This window comes from Monodon monoceros, unplaced genomic scaffold (genome assembly GCF_005190385.1).
Source record: "Monodon monoceros isolate NGI ecotype Baffin Bay Population unplaced genomic scaffold, NGI_Narwhal_1 Super_Scaffold_13, whole genome shotgun sequence".
NCBI classification, from domain to species: Eukaryota; Metazoa; Chordata; class Mammalia; order Artiodactyla; family Monodontidae; genus Monodon; species Monodon monoceros.
The window spans coordinates 16905721-16922285 of NW_021703769.1; the positions used below are offsets into that span (position 1 = coordinate 16905721).

At 45.1% G+C, this 16565-nt stretch overlaps 1 protein-coding gene across 2 annotated transcripts in view; it reads left to right on the forward strand.

Annotated features, from left to right (window-relative positions):
• PTPRT (protein tyrosine phosphatase receptor type T) overlaps positions 1-16565 on the forward strand; it is a 1065023-nt gene that overhangs the window by 309095 nt on the left and 739363 nt on the right. The gene's annotated exons all lie outside the window — the stretch shown is intronic.

The window sequence follows — 16565 nt, forward strand, 5'->3', positions numbered from 1 at the left end:
GGGGTGTTTGCTTTATTCAATTCTCCAGTTCAAATGCTAATCAAGTCTGGAAACACCCTCATAGACACACCCAGAAATAATGCCAGCTATAAATACCAGCTATTTGGGCATCCCTTAGCCCAGTCAAGTTAACACACAAAATTAACCATCACACCACGGATGACCTCAACTCTCCCCATGACTTCAGTTGCCGTCAGACATCTCTTATGAACTTGTGTACACAGCCCACTGCCCGGCTGCCTTGTCCTCCCAGGTGCTCTGAGACACAGCTCTGCCAGGATGTCATTAAGCTGGAGAGAGATGCTCAGAGATGTCTAGGTGAGGGTGTGGCCCGTGTGACCTTATTGACTCTGAGTTTGGCCCCAAAGCAGGAGGCTACTGGATGGCTCTATCTAGTTCCTATTAAGGGCATCTGTTGTTTGTGTACGTTTCTCCCGAGTACAGACACAAGCCCCAGGTACCGTAAAGCTGTGACATGGTACGAAATTGAGCTTTTCAGATCTGGTAGGATCTTGCTTGACGTGGGTGAGCAGAGTCATCAACTGCTGCACGTGCCCATTAGTAAGGTGACCATGGGACAACCTCTATGCCTGTTGTCCCATCGTAGTTTTTTGAAAATGCTGACTTTACTTTCAAAAGTGTCTTGGTTTACGTGATAGAATCACTTTTTCCATTGGAAACCCCAGGCGTGCAGTGCACCTCTGCTGAAGGCTACCTACCGCATCTGCTGTTCTCTGTGTGGCCAGCTTTGATGTTGGCCAAATAAATTCAGATCTTATAGTGCACGAGTGTGCGTGGTGTGTGTGTGTGTGTTGTGTGTGTGTATTTGCACGCACACATAGGCTCTTTCGGCTCATCTTTAGCCCACTGGATGCCCTGTGGGGTCATGCAGACTCTCCAAACTCAACATCTCCCAAACTGGAGTCCTCATTCATCTCCATCTACTCAAGCTCTAATGCTCCTTGTCTCAAAAGGCCACTTCCTCACTCTGGTGCTGATTCAGAAACCCAGGGGTCACACTTCTCTCTGACCTCTCTCCTCTCCCCTCTCCTTGGCAATCACTCCGTCCTGCCCCTTTACCTCCTGAGCCCATCACAGGTCTGCTCACGTCTCTCTATCTCTGCCGCCGCTGCCCTGGTGCCACGCACCATCTCCTCTCGCCTGGGTCACTGGAAGACTTTCACGCAGACTTCTCGGCTTCCTCTTCTGACTTTTACCCGCTCTCTGCACAGAAGCCAGAGATTGTTCTAGAACGTAGGCCCGTTCACGTTATCTGTCCCTTTCATTGCCCCCACCCAGCTTCTGCCTAGAATCTTTTGGAGGCTTTCCTCTTGCTCTGAGAGAGGAGAGCAATGCCCTGCTGTAGCCTTCGAGGGGTCCAGCGCCCCACATCCCAGTTCCCCCCATGTTCACTTCACACTGGCTTTTCTCAGTTGCCAGAATGCTCCAGACCCTTTCCTGCCTCAGGAAATCACATGAGACTGGCACCCTCGTAGAACTTTCGCCTCCACCCCGTTCTCTTGTACTTCCCCTTCGTATCTCAGCTCTTGCATCTCTTCCTTAGGCCGGTGCTCCCCAGATGCTCCAGTCTGGGTCTGCTCTCTCTGTAAGTGTTCCCCATTGCACCCTGCTCTTTTCCTCAGGAACACGCATCGCTGATGTTACTTGTTCAGTGTACACTGTATCGCCAGATGAGAAGTTCCATGGGAACGAGGACCACGACAGTCTTGTTCCTGGACTATCTTTAGTGCCTCATTCAGTGCGTCACGCACAGTATGTACGAATACCATTTTGTTGGATGGATGCATGGGCAAATAGTCTTTATCAAGCGTTTCTTTAATGAAGAAATGTCTGATAAATGTTATTAAATGCCTTTGGGCCCCTTATTAGAGCACATTTTAAATCTTTGCTACCATCCTTCCATTTTACAGATCAGAAAACCAAGGCTCCCGGCAGCCACGGGACATTGCTACTTTTCCCACCATGCCACTTTCGCTCTTGGAAGGAGCAACCCTTGCTCCTAATCTTAATTTTCTCAGACCCTTGCTATGGCGCCGTGGCGTTTCATAAATATTGGCGTGTACTAATACAGTCTTCTGAGCTTTTCTAAATAGAGGCATTCGATGGTGATTACTGAAATTATTCTGTTGTGATGCACCTGTGGATTGCAGCAGCTCCGTGTGCTTCTTAGGCAGAGAGCCATGAAAGTGAATTTGGATTAGGTGAAATTGTTTGTTCTTCTCATGGGCAAAGGCTGAACTCTTCCTCTTCCTTCTGCAAAGCCAGCAGTTTCCATCCTTTCGGAAATCTAGTGTGGCTCTATGTATTCATGTGTCCCACAACCTTTTACTGAGCCCCTCCCATGTGTCAGGCTCAGTGCCAGGCTCTGGGTCAGTCAGCCTCTGCCCTTTGGGCACTTCCCCTGGTCTAAAGGATGAACCCTAAACTCCTCACCACGGCCTGCAAGGTCCTGCATGATCTGGTGTCTTCTCTGAGCCCCTTTTCTTCTCTCTCAAAATGTTCCAGACACACTGGTCATGTTTCAGTTCCCTGGGCATGTCTGAGTCTTTCCTGGCTCAGGACCTTTGCACGTGCCGTACCCTCTTGCTGCAGTCATTTTCTCTACTCTTCAGTTGCCTGGTTTTGTCAGGTCTCAGCATCACTCCTTCTCAAGGAGACGTGCCTCACTGTTCCGTCTAATGAAAGACTCCCTCGATGTTCTCATAGCGTCCTGTTCTTCGCTTTCAAAGTCCTCATCATTGACTTGTTACAGGCCAGCTTATTCCAATCCTGCACCACAGCTGACTGACCCTGGGCCTTAATCCCTCTGCCTCAGTTTCTTCATCGTTAATGTGGGAACCACTGTGAGAGTTAAATGGGCTGATGCCTGTGTGGGTGTGGCGTGTCTGCACATAGTAGGGCTTCATCAGTGCTGGTTGTCTTAAGTTCTTTCCTGGTTCTTACAGTCTCTGGGACTGTAAGTCTAAGTCCACCTTGGGACCTTGCCCCTTTTTCATACCCAGGATACATTGCTACCCTGAGGGAGAACACCTCTTCCATCTTGAGTCTGTTAATTCAGTGCTAGACACAGCCCCTCATCCCACTCTTTTTCCTCATCCCTCTCCATGGGAAAAGCCCTCAGGCTAACATTCCAGGCTTCATCCCTGGTTTTGCCCCCACCTCATCTTTACTGGGGCTGTCGCAGAGGATGGGGGTTACTGCACCCACAGACCCTCTCCCTAAGCCTCCATCTCGCCCAGGGAACTAACTGGAGCTGCCACTGGTTCTCAGCTCTGCCTTCTCCAACCTTGGCATGAGTGTCCACATGTCCTCCTTGAGGTCCAGCCCAGGGCCCAGCAGGAGGGTCGCTGGGGGTGCTGAGGGGAGACGGAAGTGCTGTCAGTGTCCTTTTAGAGGGATTGAAGCCAGAGGAAGTGGGGCTGGGACGTTTACTTCTCTTTTTCCTTCTGATGCTTGTAGGACATTAAGTGTCAGACTGAACCTCAAGCTGCAAACCCAGGTGCACAAGAACTGAGGCGTTTACATCAACGCTGAGCCTCCAGAGCGTGAGCCATTACATCGTAGCCTTTATTGGGCCTCCCCTTTCCCTAGGGCTTTACCGACATCCTGGGACTTAAGCGGGTCATTGTGGTTTCCTCTGAGAAGCCCGCTGTCACATTCCTTGTGGTCCCTTTGGGGCTAATAATTCTGCTTCTTCTTCCCGAGGCTTGGAGCCCTTCTCCTGAGTTGAGCCAGCCCAGGTGCATCACCCAGCATCCCTTTTGGGGTCTGTTCCCTCCACGAGTACTGTCATCCAGCAGTTTGGGTCAAACAAATCCATTCCTTTCCTCTTCCCAGTGTAGGAACTTCTCCCCTCTCCTTCCTAGCCTTCAAAACCACACCCACGTTAGGCCAGCCCTTCTTGGACTCACAGTATCATCTGTTTAGTAAGTTTAGACCTTAAAAAAAAAAAAAAAAAAAAACAAAGAAAGGAAGAAGGAACCCTTGACTTCAAGCAGCTTCTTCCCTCCATCCTGTACAAATCTCTAGAGCAGAGAAATACAAAGAGCCCAGCTAGTCAGCTGATAGGAAAGGGCAGGTGTTGGGGAAAATCCAGAGTAAACATATACACGTACAGACGGGAGTATTTCCACCAATCAGCCTGTCATGGAAGCAGGCACAGATCCAGAATGGTACTGGCTTTTCCTTCATGCCACTGGCCCCTTGGCAGCGTGTTTTTGCTTTGCTCTAACTGCTGATATGTATAGAGAGAAGGTTGGGGTCTGTTATGGGTTGAAATTTGTCCTGCAAAGAGATAAGTGAAGGTCCTGGTCTTGGCACCTGTGAATATGATTGTATTTGGAAATAGGGTCTTTGCTGATATAATCAGGCAAAGATGAGGTCAGGCTGGTTATCTCGAGCCCTCATAGGGTGTTACTGGTGGCGGAGAAGCGACACAGAGACACACAGGGGAAAAGAACCATGTGAAGCCAGAGGCAGAGGTTGGAGCGATGCATTTACTTGCCAAGAAAAGCCAAGGATTGCCAGCAGACACCAGAAACCAGAAGAGGCAAGGAAGGATCCTTCCTAGAGCCTTTGGGGGGGTGTACTTCCCTGCCAACACTTTGGTTTCAGACTCCTGGACTCCAGAACTGTGAAAGAACAAGTTTCTGTTGTCTTAAGCCACCTAGTTTGTGGTAATTTGTTAAGGCAGCCCTGGGAAACGATTCCTGGGTCAATTACACATCAGTACCCTGACCCCGTCACCTTTTCTACATTAGAACTCACACCAGTGTGCTGTCAGTATTGGGGCTTTTGCTTTCTTTTAAGAGAACTGGCATTTACTGTGTGATCACTCTAACCAAGAATGGGGTTAGGCATTTTCCTACACATTTCATCTAATGTGCCATCATCCCGTAAGTTCAGAGATATTGTCTCCTCTTTATTTTTGAGGAAACCAAGCCCCAGAGAGAGAGAAATTACATATAAGAGGAGCCAGGCTTCAAACCCCAGGATAGAGAAATATATATTGTATACGTGGTGCTGCCGTCAACTAAACATCTTTTAAAGTTATTTCTTACAGTCATGATTTACGATGGCAAAAATAATGCATATTCATTGTAGAGAATATGCACGTAGGGATTGCTATAAAGAACAAAAGTCATATGTGCACACGAACTTACATAAATATCTATTTTTCTATTTAGTGCTATTTTTAAGAATTTTCCCATGGCATTATGTATTCCTCAAAAGCATGCTTTGTAAAGGCTTCATAGTTTTCCATTCCAGTGACTGCTCTGTGGTTTATTTAACCACCATGTTGTTGCATGTTTAAGTTCCTTCCACTGAGTCCTCGGTCACATTGCAGTGACTGTTCTTTTACATAGATCTCTGTGCTCCTCTCCAACAGAAGTTACCAAATTTGCTTTACATATTTTTCTGTAGTTCTGTACTCCCTTGTGTACCGAACACAGAGTGGTTATGTTTATTTTTGAGATCTGGAAGAAGAATATCATTCACATGTCAAACATGGAATCCTGGAAATTTGCCCGTGAGTCAATATTGGGAAAACGCTTTGTGAATTCTGAAGCCCTAAACACAAGTCAGGAACTGGTGATGGTCCCCTGAGTGCACTGCGTTATGGCTCTTAGCACAGTGGACGGAGACCTTCTGGGGATGAGCAGGAGTTATGTTCTAAATAGTAATCAATCAGAGCAGTCCAAGCGCTGACCAGGCAAGGTGGACGTCAGCTGTACGAAGCAGGATGGGCTCTCCAGTGCCAACTAGAAGAGAAGCCAGCCTCTTCCTAGTCTGTGTGCTGAGCTACTTCAGTTCTCCTTATAGGCTGGGGCCCCATCTTATCTGCACGTAACTCCAGTGCCTGGGATGTAAGAGGTAGCGGTGAATGCTTGTTAAGTGACCTGCTCTTATTAATAACTGAACATTCTCCTGATACGACGCCAGCATCTATCTCCAGCCTCAGCCCCCTCTCCTGCCCTCTCCTCTTACCTTTCCCCTTCTACATAATCACAGGAGAGAAGCCTTCATGCTTTTGTTTTGGGAGTCCTGCCTCCAACCCTGCTTCTTGATTTGGGGACTCTCTCATTGTGTGGGATCTTGGTGGAGTGTGGAGCTTGCCGCCATGTGAAATTGCCGGATACTTACCACCCCCAGCAGACTGGGCGTGGCTGGACATGTGACCTGGACCCAGCCAGTTAGACCCCCCTGCCCAGGACTTATCATCTGGGGGTGGGGGGTGAGTCAGCAGCCAGAGGCTTGTGTAGCAGGTGTGTCCAGTGGAGGGGTGGCATCTGTACCACAAGAGGTTGTCCTAAAAGAGGTCACTCAACTGCCTGTTTCTTGGTCCCCCAGAACTGCCTTAGTTTCTGTTCTTTTTCAAGCTGTCCTCCAGCTCTCTCTTCATGATGAGTTTCCCAATATTCTTCCAGAACATTCCTATTTTTGAGACAGATCATCATAGTTTTTTCTTGTTTTCAACCACAAACCCTGAAGGCCACCCCCATCGTGCCTCTGGCTCGAGGGTACCTCCTGTTCCCCTTCTTTTTATTGATAGAGGATGTCACCTCCTCCAGGGGGCTTTCCCTGACTGCTCTGTGCTTCTGTGGCTGAGTTTATGACACGTTTTCTCTGATTCATCACTGAGGCTGTGAGCCACTTGAGGGCATGGGCCGCCTCTCATTGCTGAATCCCTTGGGCCCTGCATGGGGCTTAGAACAGGGCAGTTGGTCCGTATATGGACTAAATTGCCATTAGGATTATTAGCATTAGGAAAGTCAAGAGAGAAATGATGTCTGGAAACTTGGGGGAGAACCCGGAGAGGCGGCTTCTTTCTTTGGCATTTTCATGGGACACGGGGCACCTGTGGCTTTCACATCCCAAGTGCCTCTCCCCTCAGCTTGACGAGGCTGGGGACTGGCTGGTCAGGGCTCTTTTGATCTAGAGTTGATTCTTGGGGAAAATAAGGGGACGGGACCCTGGGAATTACTCCTTCTTCACTCTGGGGCCTGATCTACTCTCACAGATGTGTAGATTGACTTGTAACCCATGTAAGAGGCTCTCCAGTGGAAAAATGTGACTCGTCCAAAATCTGACCTACTGTTTCTTTAATGTTGTGCTTACATTAAAATGATCTGGAAGCATAGGCCCCTAAGTGTCCTTAATCACTCCTGATGGTATTGATTGGCTTAAAGCTATAAGCTCTTATGTTCCCATTTAGTCACTGTGGGGTCAATACATTTTTTCCCCCTTTAGTGATAAAATATTATATATTCATTCTTAAAGAAATGCTGAGTTTGCACATATAAATTAATTCTCTCCACCCCCATCTTTTTTTTTTTTTTGCGGTACGCGGGCCTCTCACTGTTGTGGCCTCTCCTGTTGCGGAGCACAGGCTCCGGACGCGCAGGCTCAGAGGCCATGGCTCACGGGCCCAGCCGCTCCGCGGCATGTGGGATCTTCCCGGACCGGCGCACGAACCCATGTCGCCTGCATCGGCAGGCGGACTCTCAACCATTGCGCCATCAGGGAAGCCCTCCACCCCCATCTTTGTTCTCTCAGAATATCACTATGGACAAATTGATGTATATTGGGGTGGGGGAGGGAGAGAGAGAGAGAAAGGGAGAGGGAGCCAGGGAGAGGGAGGGGAAGGAGAAAAGAAAGGAGGGAGGGAGGGAGTCAGAGAGCATATATGTATGCGGTAATAGTAACAATAATGGTAGGAAAGAGATATTTATATAGTACTTACTGTGTGGCAGGTACTCTCCTAAACACTTTAGATATAGTAGCTTATTTAATCCTTGTCATACTCCTCCGATGTAGATATTATGATCTGCATTTTACAAATTAGGGAACTGGAGGCACACAAAACTTGAAGGACTTGCCCAAGTTCATAGTTAGCTTATGATGGAGCCAGGGTCTGCCTGTAGGCAGTGTGGCTTCCAACTCTGTGGTTCCTGCAATCACCTTACTCTGGTGCCTCCTTAGGATGCAGGTCACGAGGAGGATCATGGTTCCCAGACAGCTGGGCCATCGGTCACTTTTCAGACCACTGTGTTCAGATCTAGCTTTCACCTTCCAGGGCTGCATGGTATCCCACTGGACGGATGCACCATGGTTTATGGAACTGACGCCCAAGAAGTGGCAATGGGACAACAAAACATAAAAGCCAAAGTATACCCCAAATGCTCAAGTAAAAGGAAAGATCTCTGCCTCCAAACGGTTCTCAGTAAAGTTCTTCTAGAGCATCTCAACATCAGCCTGCAGTGACCCCAGTCAGTGCTAGTTTGGGATGCTTACAGGGATGAGCAGAATTGGTAGGAAAAAAAAGGCAAGAGAATTGAAGACAAGTGTAGTGTTATTCTTGAGGAGATGGCCAAATTATGATGGGTGCTAAGGATGGCTTGGAGAAGCCACAAGGGGTCTTTGCAGTGATCAGATAAATGGGAAAACACATCTGTTCTATACCCACATAGATGCTTGCCTTGACATTCAGTTTTCTGTGACATCACCCCTGGATTCAAAAAGTATTGAATCCAAATGGTGTAAATGAATTAAGGTGATATAGACCCACGCCATTCAACTTAAAAAGTGCTTCCTCCCATCCAAGTACTAACGAGGCCTGACCCTGCTTGACTTCCGAGATCAGATGAGATCGGGCGTGTTCAGGGTGTGAGGTGGATGGACCTAGAGTCTGTCATACAGAGTGAAGTAAGTCAGAAAGAGAAAAACAGATACAGTATGCTAACACGCATATATGGAATCTAAAAAAAAAAAAAAAAAGGTTCTCATGAACCTAGGGGCAGGACAGGAATAAAGACACAGACGGGGAGGGGCAAGGGAAGCTGGGACGAAGTGAGAGAGTGGCACTGACATATATACACTACCAAATGTAAAATAGATAGCTAGTGGGAAGCAGCCTCATAGCACAGGGAGATCAGCTCGGTGCTTTGTGGCCACCTAGAGGGGTGGGATAGGGAGGGTGGGAGGGAGATGCAAGAGGAAGGGGATATGGGGATATATATATATACATATAGCTGATTCACTTTGTTATACAGCGGAAATGAACATAGCATTGTAAAGCAATTATACTCCAATAAAGATGTTAAAAAAAAAAAGTGCTTCCCCTGATGACAAACCCAGATGTCAATGGCACATGTGACGAGTTTGAATAAAAGTTTCTATAATATATGGGAATGGATAAGAAACCACTACTTTCTGGAGGAAAATTTTGTGTTATTTCGGTTGTTTTAGTTTACCAGGTACAGAGGAACACGTACTTTTAAAAAAATTGAAGTATAGTTGATTTACAATATTGTGTCCCTTTCTGGCGTAGAGCAAAGTGATTCAGTTATACATGTATATTATTTCAGATTCTGTTGCGTTATAGGTGATTACAAGATATTGAACATAGTTCCCGGTGCTATACATTAACTCGTTGTTTATGAAACACACGTACTTTTAGATAACAGGTGTCAAATTAACAAATGTCTCCAGGCTTATGTAAGGAGAAACTTCATTTGAAAGGATTATCGCAAGAGGGGGGTGGGGGGGGAGAGTCTGCGGCAGTAGGGGGAGGCCGCTGTGGCAATGTGGAGGATACCCCCCAACCATGAGATCTGCAGGGGTCTCGGAGGTCAGGCAGAAAAGGGCGTTTTGTAACGGAGAAGGGAATGAGGCTAGCAAGAACCACGTGTGGAGAAGTGGGATGAGCTGGTGACAAACCGCTGTTTTTTAACGAACCCATGTATTCCACTAAGTGGATGATGTTCTAAGGGCTTTACGTGTTTTTAACTCATTTCATACTTCAGCGGCACTGCGATCTGGGTACTGTACTTACCCATGTTTTACACATGAGGAAACTGAGGCCCACAATGTTGAGGAAATACCCAAAACCTAGTAGTAAAAAGAGGAGCTGAGATTCGCCCCCCCCGCCTTTTTTTTTTTTTTTTTTTGCGGTACGCGGGCCTCGCACTGCTGTGGCCTCTCCCGTTGCGGAGCACAGGCTCCGGACGCGCAGGCTCAGCAGCCATGGCTCACGGGCCCAGCCGCTCCGCGGCATGTGAGATCTTCCCGGACCGGGGCACGAACCCGCGTCCCCTACATCGGTAGGCGGACTCTCAACCACCACGCCACCAGGGAAGCCCAGGAGCTGAGATTTGAATCCAGGCAGTTGGTTTCAGAGTCTGGGCTCTGAACCACGACCTATTTGTAAGGTAATATGTTATCTTATGAAACGTGATTTTAAATACGGAGGTGTAATGAAATCATATCTTAGATCTCATAGTACTAATTTAGATACCATTTGACTAATTCATTTACATGTGGGAAATTGTGTATATGGAAGTTGCCTGAAAACTTTTTTGTGGGGTCTTCTCGCTGGGAGAGTGAGGGGGGTGCCCTATGTCTAGTCACTGAGGGTTGACTGTCCTACTGGCTGGTTGAGTCGACTGAGCCCATCAGGGTCCACCTAAACGCAGACACGACAAGCCTGCGTGTGGTTCTGCGTGGTTTGTCACAAGGGGACATCACGGATGCCTCGGGCATCAGAGACATCTCACTGGACCACAAAGCTGACTCCCCTGGTGCATCCGCAGTCTCCTGTTGCTTCTACCTCAGCCACTCCCGGGCCAGCCTGAGAGGAAGGTCATGGTGATGCCAGCCTGGAGCAGTGCGTGATGTTTTCTTGGTTTGTTTATGTGATTTGCGCAGCTGCTCCAGGGGCTGGGGCTCCTTTAAGTGAACACCTTGTTTTGGAATATATGGATTGCCTTGTCTTTAATGAGGAAACAGGCTTTCTTTTTGCTTGGAATATGATAGTATATAATTTGAATTGTAGCTATATATTATGAGAGATTTGATAAGAAAAGGAAATTATAGTTTAATATAAACACAGTGGTTTTGGGGGGTAATTTGGTGAAATAAGATGGCTGTGTGACTCCGTGAAATAAGGTCCAGTAATCTGGAAAACCCAATAATACATCAGAGTCCTATTTGGGAGTGTCCTAGACCTGCAGTGTCCAGTACAGCGGCCACCAGCCACACGTGGCTGTTGAGCACTTGAGAGGAGCACTTGGTCCTTTATTGTCAAATACACTCCATATTTCGAAAGCTTAGTATGGGGCTTCCCTGGTGGCGCAGTGGTTGAGAGTCCGCCTGCCGATGCAGGGGATGCGGGTTCGTGCCCCGGTCCGCGAAGATCCCACATGCCGCAGAGCGGCTGGGCCCGTGAGCCATGGCCGCTGAGCCTGCGCGTCCGGAGCCTGTGCTCCGCAACGGGAGAGGCCACAGCAGTGAGAGGCCCGCGTACCGCAAAAAAAAACTTAGTATGAAAAAAATTTTTAAATCTCAATTATAATTTTTATATTGACTGCATGTTGAAACGGTATATTTTAGATATGCTGGGTTAGATAAAATAAATTATTAAAATTAATTTAATCCATTTCCTTTACTTTTTTAATGTGGCTACTCGAAAGTTTAAAATTACATACGTGGCTCACATTATATTTCTGTTGTCCAGTGCTGCCCTAGATTATCAGATTTTTATTGGGCCAACTGTACTCCACAGGGATGTCTCTTTTGATAATAATAACAGCTAGCATTTATCAAGCACTTATTACGTGCCAGGCATTTTAAATGTCTTTTCTCCATCATCGTTTATGTCAACCCTATGTAGTATAGCTACAGTTTTTGTTTTGCTTTTATTTGACTTTATTTTTTAACAAACTTTTTATTGGAGTATAGTTGATTTACAATGTTGTGTTAGTTTCAGGTGTACAGCAAAGTGAATCAGTTATATATATTCATATATCCACTCTTTTTTTTTTTTAAGACTCTTTTCCCATACAGGCCACTACAGAGTATTGAGTGAAGCTCCCTGTGCTATACAGTAGGCTCTTATTAGTTATCTATTCTATATATAGTAGTGTGTATATGTCAGTCACAATCTCCCAATTTATTCCTCCCCCCCATCCCCTGGTAACCATAAGTTTGTATTCTACATCCGTGACTCTACTTCTGTTTTGTAAGTAAGTTCATTTGTACTCTTTTTTTTTTAGATTCCACATATAAGTGGTATCATATGATACTTGTCTTTCTGTGTCTGACTTACTTCATTCAGTATGACAGTCTCTAGCTCCATCCATGTTGCTGCAAATGGTATTATTTTGTTCCTTTACGGCTGAGTAATATTCCATTGTATATATGTACCACATCTTTTTTTTTTTTAAACATCTTTATTGGAGTATAATTGCTTTACAATGGTGTGTTAGTTTCTGCTTTATAACAAAGTGAATCAGTTATACATATACATGTATCCCCATATCCCCTCCCTCTTGCATATACCTCCCACCCTCCCTGTCCACCCTCCCTATCCTACCCCTCTAGGTGGTCACAAAGCACCAAGCTGATCTCCCTGTGCTATGCGGCTGCTTCCAACTAGCTATCTATTTTACATTTGGTAGTATATATAAGTCCATGCCACTCTCTCACTTCGTCCCAGTTTACCCTTCCCCCTCCCCGTGTCCTCAAATCCATTCTCTACGTCTGCGTCTTTATTCCTGTCTTGCCCCTAGGTTCCTCAGAACCATTTTTATTTTTATTTTTTTAGATTCCATATATATGTGTTAGCATATGGTTCTTTTTCTCTTTCTGATTTACTTCACTCTGTGTGATAGACTCTAGGTCCATCCACCTCACTACAAATAAATCATTTTGTTTCTTTTTATGGCTGAGTAATATTCCATTGTATATATGTACCACATCTTCTTTATCCATTCCTCTGTTGATAGACATTTAGGTTGCTTCCATGTCCTGGCTATTGTAAATAGAGCTGCAATGAACATTTTGGTACATGACTCTTTTTGAATTATGGTTTTCTCAGGGTATATGCCCAGGAGTGGGATTGCTGGGTCATATGGTAGTTCTATTTTTAGTTTTTTAAGGAACCTCTTTACTGTTCTCCATAGCGGCTGTATCAGTTTACATTCCCACCAACAGTGTAGGAGGGATCCCTTTTCTCCACATCCTCTCCAGCATTTACTATTTGTAGATTTTCTGATCATGCCTATTCTAACTGGTGTGAGGTGATACCTCATTGTAGTTTTGATTTGCATTTCTCTAATAATTAGTGATGTTGAGCAGCTTTTCATGTGCTTGTTGGCCATCTGTATGTCTTCTTTGGAGAAATGTGTATTTAGATCTTCCACCCGTTTTTGGGTTGGGTTATTTGTTTCTTTTTAACATTGAGCTGTGTGAGCTATTTGTTTATTTCGGAGATTAATCCCTTGTCAGTTGCTTTGTTTGCAAATACATCCTCCCATTCTGAGGGTTGTCTTTTTGTTTTCTGTATGGTTTCCTTTGCTGTGCAAAAGCTTTTAAGTTTAATTAGATCCCATTTGTTTATTTTTGCTTTTATTTTCATTACTCTAGAACTTAGATCAAAAAAGATCTTGCTGTGATTTATGTCAAAGAGTGTTTTGCGTATGTTTTCCACTAGGAGTTTTATAGTGTCCGGCCTTACATTTAGGTCTTTAATCCATTTTGAGTTTATCTTTGTGTATGGTAGGTACAGTTTTGTTTCATATTTTGTAGATGGGGAAACCGAGAGATTAAGTAACTTGACCTTAGTCACAGAGGTAGTAAATGACAGAGAGGGAATTGAACAGAGCAGCCCACCAGTGGCTCACACTGATGTCTCCCAGACTGGCCACCTTTTGTCAAACTGACATGGGACTTTTGTCCCTGCCTTGCTGTGCTGACTTGACCCTCTGAACCTCGGTTTCCTGACTGAGGAGTAGGCTGGAGCATCCCTCAGGCCCCTGCGGTGCTGTTCTCCCTTTGTTTTCTTTGCATTTCCCTACCAGGAAATGGTGGGGCTGGGAATAGGCCTTTTGGTTAGCCTGGCCCTCTGTGCATGGGGAGGGGGGTGTCTCTGAGCCCCTGTTCCAGGTCTGCACTAACCTGAGACTTTGAGGAGGCCAGTGTCTTTGTGCCCCCAGCATCCTTTTCTGTGACATAGGTCTAAAAGTAAGGAATCCTGAGTTTTGGTTCTAGCTTTACCATTAACATGCTCTGTGACCTCAGGCTAAACACCATCCCTTCCTGGACCTTATTTACCTTATCTCTAAAATGAGGAGTGATTTCCCCTGACTCTAGCATTCTTTGATTTGTAATTTACGACTCAAGAAGAAAAGGAGACATTTTTTAAATGTGGGAATTAAGTGATGCATTTACAAAACAGAACATCTGTGAAAAATCCTGTGGTCCTCGCCCCCCCCCCACCCAACCCCACCCCCAGTCTGCCTATCTGTCAGTCATGGAAGCTGCTTGTGATTCCTGGACAGGGAATTTGTCTTCATGAGTGTGTGGAGATGGGGCTCAGGAAGATGAATCTCCCAGATGACCTGATGGTGCTTACTCTGTTCTCAGACAGCCCCACGGAGCTGTAGTGATTGACTCCATGCCCCCTTAATATCATGGGTGCATCTTCAGATTTAATTTTCCTACGGTTGCTCATTAGTGAGACATTGGTCATTGACAGAAATTTCCCTTTTTTTTTTTTTCTAAAAAAGACCTCCTATTCCTCCCACACTCCCTTCTTAATCCATCTAGTCTTCCCCTTGCTCTGCACTGTCACATTACACTTCAGCTTTGGAAAGCAACAGTTATTCAAACAAAGTGTTTTTAAAACCGTCCTCGAACTTTCCAATTCTTTTAAAATTGCTTTCTTGCCTAAGTGTTCATCATTAAGAAACTCAAGTTGCACTTTCTCAGAATTTAGATCATTACTTGTTATCAGTAAAGCAACTTGTAAAAGTTAACAGACAAGCAAAAGTATCCTATGTCCTTTGTTAAGACTCTTGAGAGTTTCCAAGGTTAAAACAGATTTATAGGTGGAAAGAGGCTTCTAAACTATAGCTGCTGAAACATATAAGCATGATGAGTCTATTAGTTGGGGTTTAAGTGGGAAAATAGAAACCACCATAGGTATTTCAATCAGGAAGGTGTTTAATATTGGGTATTATAAGACCTCCAGATAGTCTCATAAAACCTTGGGAAACCCTCACATATATGGTCAAATGATCTTCAACAAGAAGGTGCCAAGACCACACAATTGAGAAAGGACAGTATTGTCAACAGATTGTGCTGGGAAAACTAGATATCGGCATGCCAGAGAATGAAGTTGGTCTCTTATCTTATACCATACCATACTCAAAAATTAACTTGAAGTGGATTAAATACCTAAATGTAAGACTGAAACAATGAAACTCCTAGAAGAAAACGTAAGAGGAAAGCTTCATAACATTGGGCTTGGCAATGAGTTTTGGATATAACACCAAAAGCAGAGATAACAAAAGGAAAAAGAGACAAACGGGACTCCATCAAACTTAAAAACATCTGTAAATCAAAGGAAACAAGCAGCAGAGTGAAAAGATGACCTATGGATGGGAGAAGATATTTACAAATCTTATGTGTACTGAAAGGCTAATATCCAGAATAGATGCAGAACTCTTACAACCCAACAGTAAAAAAGAAACACAAATAACGATTGAAAAATGGGCAAAGGGCTTGAATAGACCCTTCTGCAAAGAAGGTATAGATGGCCGACAGACATATGAAAAGATGTCCAGCATCACTAATCATTAGAGAAATGCCAGTGAAAACCACAATGAGATATCACCTCACACGCATTAGGATGGCCAAATTAGTAATAAGATTGACAATTATATTTAAAAAAACAAAAAATAACAAGTGTTGGTGAGGATTTGGAGAAATTAGAACCCTTGTGCACTGTGAATAGGACAGTATGAAGTTTCCATTAAAGATTCAAAATATATTACTACATGATTCTGCAATCTCACCTCTGCGTATATATCCAAAAGAACAGAAAGCAGGATCTTGCTTTGGTATTTGCACATTTATGCGCACTGCAGCATTATTCCTAGTAGCCAAGAAGTGGAAGCAACTCAGATGTCCATCACCGGATGAATGGATAAGGAAAACATCCTCTCTACATACAGGGGAATATTATTCAGCCTTAAAAGAAGAAGGAAATCTTGCTACATGCTACAACATAGGTGAACCTTGAGGACATTCTCCTAAGTGAACTAAGCCAGGGAAGGGGAAGTGGGGAGTTTTGTTCCATGGGTACAGAGTTTCAGGCTTGCCAGATGAAAAAGTTCTGGAGGTCTGTTGTACCACGATGTGCATGTAGTTAACATTCCTGAACTGTACACTTAAAAATGATTAAGAAGCTGAAATTGAAATGTTTTTACCACAATTAACAGGAAGATGTAGTTTCTAGGCTTCCAGCCCCAGTGATGCATGAACATGTTACTGACCCTTTTGAGTTGGGCCCCAACAAGGGTCCTTCTCCCTGGTGTCATTGGAGCCAGTAGAACGAGACTGAGTTCATTCGGAAGCAGGGGAAAGTTTTCTTCTTTGATCAAAGAACGGAGAAGTGTTGAGCTCATGCTCTAGCGCACATGTTCTCCCCAGAAGGCCAGTGGTGGCGCTGCTTTATAGGGTTCTTGTCAGTGGGGACGGCG